Genomic DNA, 7,606 nt, shown 5'->3' on the forward strand with positions numbered 1-7,606 from the left:
AAAAAACATTTTATCTTACGTAAACTGAATAACCGAAAAAGGGTATATTAGTTTTTGCATTCATCGGTTCAGTTATGTTGATAACTGAACTGGCAGATACTCTAACTAATCTAAACAGTTTGAAAACAACAGTTAATCAGTAAAGTACATAAGATGTGTTTATGGATGTTCGGAGACTTCAACTGCTCCTACGTCACCCCCTCTACCACCTCGGGTTGGATCCACTAGAAGACTTTGATTTATACAAGCACTTGTACAAACCCACTCAGCTAGGACTTACACTACTACCTAAACTGAACTCCTAGCTACTACTGAAGGCAGCACCTTCCAGCCAATACTTCTTTAACTTCTATGTGTCAAAGACTACATATACAAGATTAACGTCTTTGTGCAAGACTTTATTTGAGTGGTGGAGAGTGTCTGTGTGTGAGAACTGAACAAGGCTGTTCTCACACTACTGAGGGAATTAAGCTTCTTAACTAAGCTGATATAACTGTGAAGAGTTCTCTCTGGGCTGATTGCTTCTGAAAGCTGATGTGCAATGTGCGTGCCCTTTCTTTTCTCTCTTATTTGCGTTGAGGCTTTTTTTTTGACTCAGTATATTGAGTCTTCACTGATCTTCTCTTTATATAGGCGGAAAAACTGAACGTACAGTGAGACTCATTTATTGTATCTGTTGCATCTTGAATTCGTTTCTTGGACTTTGTGTTTCGACTTTCCGACTGCCCTTCTGAAACTTTTTGTCTTCAATGCTCTGATGCAACGTCCATTATTGTCCTTTGACTAGACAATGGCTTTGTACCTTCGCGTACAGCTGGAATCCACTGAAAGAGTTTGTCTTCATCTACAACTGAAGGATTCTGACTGATGCTCCGAACTGGTCAGCAGAACTGATCTTCAGTTGGGCTGGTGAAATCAGTTGACTCGTCAGTTGAACTGATTTCACTATCGTTCAGTTGAACTGATTAGTTGGGTTTCTTCATCAGTTGAACACTCCTTCGGCTGGCCAGGCTTCTGAGATTCTCCTGCTGAACTACCTATCAACTGGACAATTAGCTGGACTGCTCAATTGACGTAACAGTTAGATTGATTCATTTTGTGCGATCAGTTGAGCCTTCAGTTTGCGATGTAAACAACTCGTGACTGATCCTAGCTTGTGCACACTAAGGCTAGATTATTAGTAATACAATTTAACAAGTTTTGTTAACATTAAAATCAAGATTGCGAACTTGAAAAGTTCCAAAAATCTCCCCTTTTTTGATGATCACAAAACTTGAACAGTTAAGCACAATATATTTAGTTCAAGGGTTAGTACATTTAAACATTGTTAAAAGCTCCACCTCAAGAACTGAATTAAAGAAGTTTCCAAAACCATTTAGAGATAGAGGGTAAAAGAAAAACTCCCCCTCTAAAACTGAATTGAAAACCTCTTTGAAAAATATAACACTTTTCAGTTGATGAAAAAGGAAGAATTCTTCTCAACAACTGATTTTAAAAACTGATTGAAAAACAATTTTTCAGTTTGAAGGTAAAAAAAAAATACCCCCTTAGAAACTAAGTAAAAGCCCGTATTTTAAAGATACTTATCTAATCGTTCATTCAGAGGTTATAAACATTCAAGCATCGTAGACAAGAAATCTGGAAATATTCTTTCAGTCACAATGCAACACAGCTGAATAAACATGATTTTTATTTAAATAGATTTCCTTGTATTTACATCTGAGTACATACATCAGTTGAAAAAGAAAAATTGCTACAAAAATAGCATATTTTAAACAACATCAGATATCAGTCGGTTTATGTGACAGAACTGGATATACCATCAACTGGTTTCTTGACTGCTTGAAATGCTGCATCGGTCATGAGTTCAATTTGCTAGAGAAACGAGTTAAAATGCTTTGAACTTAACCCCTGTGCTTACCCAACTCGTCGAGCAGACTCTGACTAGGCTCATGTGGAATTCAGCTGGTGATTAAATCGACCAACATCCCAACATGGATGAGTTTCGTCTGAAGAACAGCTGACCTGGTAAGCTTGCAACTGAAATCTTGTTCATCGAGCAATTCAGCTGTGCATTTTTGCAATTGATTCTCAGTCCGCTGCAGGCTGATTAAAACCCCAAAGTTAAGAATCTAGAGAAGTGGCTACAACGTTAGTTGCAGAACCAATCCTCTGAACTCTTTACTAAGGAGCGACATATAAATATTTTCAAATAGTTTTGAAATTGTTGAAATACTTTTAAATAGCTTTTAACGTTATTTTAAATTAATAAATTTTAAACACATTGTTTTCTTCATATGTTCTTCTTAGAACAACTAGCTTTGATACAAATTGAAGGAACGAGTGTGCTATTGCCTTGGAAGGCATTTCGAACACTATATTATCCAATGAGCTGCAATAGCTCGTGTTCAAAAAATTTTAACACCGATAAATTAAATCGAGTTTAGTTTAAAACCAAGCGAAATAAACTCGAAGTAATTCTTCGTGAAGAAGACTGTTATATTAGAAAACATTTTATCTTACGTAAACTAAATAACCAAAAAAGGGTAGATTAGTTTTTGCATTCATCAGTTCAGTTATGTTGACAACTGAACTGACGGATACTCTAACTGATCCAAACAGTTTGAAAACATCAGTTAAATACACAAGATGTGTTTATAAATGTTTGGAGACTTCAACTGCTCCTACGTCACCCTTTCTACCACCTCGGGTAGGATCTACTAGAAGACTTTGATTTATACAAACAATTATACAAACCCACTCAGCTAGGAATTACAATACTGCCCAAACTGAACTCCTAGCTACGACTGGAGGCAGCACCTTCCAGCCAACACTTCATTAACGTCTATGTGTCAAAGACTACATACACAAGTTTAAAGTCTTTGTGCAAGACTGTATTTCTGTGGTGGAGAGTGTCTGTGTTTGAGAACTGAACAAGGATGATCTCACACACTGATGGAAATAAGCTTCTTAACTAAACTGATATAACTGTGAAGAGTTCTCTGTGGGCTGATTGCTTCTGAAAGCTGATGTGAAATGAGCGTGCCCATTATTTTCTCTCTTATTTGTGTTGAGTCTTTTTTTTTTTTGACTCACTATATTGAGTTTTCACTGATCTTATCTTTATATAGGAGGAAAAACTGAACGCACAGTGAGACTCATTTATTGTATCTGTTGCATCTTGAATTCGTTTCTTGAACTTTGTGTTTCGACTTTCGGACTGTCCTTCTGAAATGTTTTTGTCTTTAATGCTCTGATGCAACGTCCATTATTGTACTTTGACTGGACAATGGCTTTATACCTTCTCGTACAGCTGGAATCCACTGAAAGAGTTTTTCTTCATCTATAGCTGAAGGATTCTGACTGATGCTCTGAACTGGTCAGCGGAACTGATCTTCAGTTGGGCTGGTGAAATCAGTTGACTCGTCAGTTGAACTGATTTCACTCTCGTTCAGTTGAACTGATTAATTGGGTTTTTTTATCAGTTGAACACCCCTTCGGCTGGCCAGGATTATGAGGTTCTCCTGCTGAACCACCTATCAACTGGACAATTAGCTGGACTGCTCAATTGACGTAACAGTTAGACTGATTCAGTTTGTGCGATCAGTTGAGTCTTCAGTTCTGCGATGTAAACAACTCATGACTGATCTTAGCTTCTGTACACTAAAGTTTTTTATTAGTAACACAATTTAACAATTTTTGTTAACATCAAAATCAAGATTTCGAACTTGAAAAGTTCCATCATATCCACTTTAAATGGTTGGTAATATCAAACTATCATTTTAATGGATCCAAGAATTTAGTATAACATATAGCAAAAAAAAAATCAAAACTCCAACTTATATGTAGGATATAATAATGATTAAAGAAATAAATGTAACATAAACTATAAATAATGATTTAATAATATAAAACATCGATTAGTACCTTTTAATAACCTTATTATCATACCAAGAGTTTCACATTTTCATCTCAACTTTGGGAAGTTAGCTACTCATTATTCAAAGTATAAAACTTTGAATATGAAATTAACATGCTAATTATATTTAAATGAAAAAATAAAATAAAAACAAAGAAAGAAATATTATGAACTCAAAGGCTTAATCATAGAATGAGGGATATCTCAATACATTATAATGCACCCCAATTTATAGCCAAATTTGGAAAGACAACCACAAATAAAATATTATTCTGTACACATAAGTCTTCATTGGTACTCCAAGAAATTATGTCATCATACATATCATTTTTGAAAATGTTCCCATCTGATTTTGGTTTTCCACATAAAAAAAAACATGTAGATAATTGACTTGTTTGAATTGCGATATTTTTTTTAACATATGACCAGGTAATTTGAGAGATATACTCAAAATGCTAGAGCGTGGTAAAACTGTTAATCCTTTGGTAACTTTATTTGTTGCTTAATTTGATTTCAATTATGAGAATATTTTTATCTCATGCTTGCCACCAATATTGTAGATATTAAAATCAACTTTCTACAGGTCCAGGAATCATCATAATCCCATTTACAAAGCCAAGGTTATTATTTTTTATCGAACCTGTGAAAATAGTAAACACTTAAAATTACACAACAACTTATATTTTATATAATTTATTATAAAACATATAATATTTAAACATTTAATAGAACAAAAACTATAAATTTATATTATAAAACATTTAATTAATGTACAATTTTTTTATGTTTATCAGTTAGCGTACAGTACAGTTCTTTCAACTCATATATCCCGATCGAATATGTAATAATTGGTATATTGAGAGTTGCATATGCATTCAATAACGATGTGATATATCTTTGACTGATTATAGTGACATGGTATGTGCAACTAAGGAAACATCTTTCGAAAATGCACATTTCTTACTCTGACTAGAGATTCCTTGTGCAATTAACTTATCAGACCACATAGGATATGTTCTCCCGTAGATAAACCATAAATCCTCGACTCCAACATATTTTCTCCTAAGTATTTCAAAACTATACTCAACCTCGCCATATGATGACCCTCAATAGAGTCCGTAAACGGATGAAAGTGCATGCTAGTACGTTGAGCCTCTACATTGTCACGTGTCAAAATACTAATATTGTACAACAATAACAACAGACTATTCCACTCGATAAATGATTACCACTTGGACAGTCCGATATAGAGTTGTTCAATGAATCATCAAATGATCACTTATCCGTATAAAAGAAATCTTCATATTCTTACCAATGAAACATAACCTTTACATCATAGAGACTAGTCTAAAGCTCGAGCGACCTTTATCTTTATTTGAGCGGCTGGTTCGGCTAAAAAACTGTTTAGAATATATGATATACTTGCTAATGAGTTTCATTGTCTTACATTGAGAGACATGCCTCATAGACCTATTATATATTCGAAAACTTTATCTATGCAACTTGCATGAATATACGGATAAAGTAAATGACATAATTAGATAAAACGTAAAATATTATAAAATAAAAATCATTTTTACATTGAATTCAATAAAAATCAAGAAACAAGTCGACTCACTGTGGACCCCTGCTCTAACATGGGATACATGTAAAAATTCTCATTATTTTGTACTTAGAGAAGCTGCAAAAGCTTAATTAATTATTTACTTTGAAAAAAGTGTGTCCAATAATCCTATTTATAGATTTAATGCTAAAAAAATATTGTGACAACAAATTCATTCCAACATTTTGCCCTTTTCAAGGGAAACCTCTTTTTCAAAAGCTTATTCAAGAAAATATCTTTCCTCCACAAATTTATTTTGATCTCCCAACTTTCCCTGCTTTTTCCGCGAACAATTCTACGACAAAAATCTACTTTTAAAAAATTTAATCGTCTTTTCTGAAATATAGAATTGTTTCATGTTCAAAATATTTTCTCATCGTGCCTTGTTGATCTTTATGTACATATAGTTTGTGGTCATTCGCATGGATCTTGAAGTCAAAGATCCAATCTTTTTGCACGTCCAACACTAATTTTTTGTTTCTTTGGTGTTTGTTTGTATATATATAATATATGTTTCATCAATTTAACCGTGGAATCCTTTGAAATTTATATTCCTTGAGGTTGGAATGAATGCTCTCTTGTTGCTTGTAAAATTTTCCCAATGAAGAGCGTGTTGGCATCCATCAACAGACTTGTCAAGTTTTTTTATTCGATTTGAATTCTTTAAAAACGCAGCAGTCCCTCTTTTCCATTGTTAAGTTTGTGTTCTGTTGTTTGATTAATTTGACCCAATGGCTTATCATGTTCCCATGAGGTCTCAATCTGTGTCCTCGTCGCAACAACCGCTGGCTCAGAGATTAACAGATGATCCGGTAACGCATAAAACCGCTCAAAGTACAGTCACGTGCACCTATCAGGCGCATATAGCAGGTTTTTGGCGCAATGTAATGGTATTGTGGAGCAAGAATCTCATGAACCACTCTTTAATCATATCTGTCGATGGTGTGGAGCATGATCATGTTTACACATGCAAAGTTGACCTTAAACCTTGGCATTTTTGAGCCAAGAAAGGTTACAAGACCTTCGAGTTTGATGGTAACCAATTAGAGGTGTATTGGGATATAAGATCAGCAAAGTTCTCAGCCAGCCCTGAGCCCTGCACGGATTTTTAGGTCGCCTTAGTCTCGGAAGAAGAAGTTGTCCTATTATTAGGAGACTACAAGAAGAATGCCTACAAAACAACGAAATCAAGACCGGCCCTTGTTGATGCTTTGATGTTTTACAAGAAAGAGCACGTTTTTGGCAAGAAGTCTTTCTCCACGAGGGCAAGATTCGATTAGAGGAAACAGGACCACGATATTGTTGTGGAAAGCTCGACCCTATGGTCTAGAGATCCCGAGATGGGGATTAGCATAGATGGGATTGTGTTGATACACATAAGAAACTTGCAATGGAAATTTAGAGGTAATCAGACTATGCAAGTCAACAAGCAGCCTGTACAAGTGTTTTGGGATGTGCATGCTTGGTTGTTTAGTGATCCTGGATTGAATCATGGGTTGTTCATATTCAAGCCGGGGGCGCTCGATGATGGGGATAAAGAGGATAATAGCCGATCCGATGAGAGTGATTGTAGTGTAAATAGTAGGTATTATTCAACTGTCAGCTATTCTAGGGCCTCACAGTTCTGTCTGTTTCTCTATGCTTGGAAGATTGAGTGAAAAAAGGCATTAAAATTTTGCGAAAACTTATAGTTTAAGCTGAAAAGATGAGATATATGTGTGTGATGGGATTTTATCAGAATTGCACCCCCTATTTGTGCTGTCATGTTCTTGAATCTTGTTGCTGGAATTTGTCATTCAATCGTCTGGATTCAGTTGCATATCAATTTCATGTCATGTTTTGAAAACTCTAAATCATGTCAAAATTGCCATATCCTAGTCCCACGAGCCCGTGGAACAAGATTGTACTGTTGGGTCATCGTTTTTTTTTATCCAAAATGCAGCGTACATTTATAGAGAGTTAGAAAATACGTTTAGTGAATAATTTTCACTTGGCTCCAACTACTTCGGTATAAGCGGACGTAGCTCTTGTTGTATATCCCTACGAATTTTCTTTGATATACTAATCTGGTCTACGACTGGAAT

The 7,606-nt window shown here is 35.1% G+C and overlaps 1 pseudogene; it reads left to right on the plus strand.

The window, feature by feature from the left end:
* Positions 1-5,711: 5,711 nt before the first annotated feature.
* Positions 5,712-7,318, plus strand: LOC142539126 (uncharacterized; annotated as a pseudogene).
* The last annotated feature ends 288 nt before the right edge of the window (positions 7,319-7,606 follow it).

The sequence above is a fragment of the Primulina tabacum genome, chromosome 3, assembly GCF_025594145.1.
Source record: "Primulina tabacum isolate GXHZ01 chromosome 3, ASM2559414v2, whole genome shotgun sequence".
Taxonomy (NCBI): Eukaryota; Viridiplantae; Streptophyta; class Magnoliopsida; order Lamiales; family Gesneriaceae; genus Primulina; species Primulina tabacum.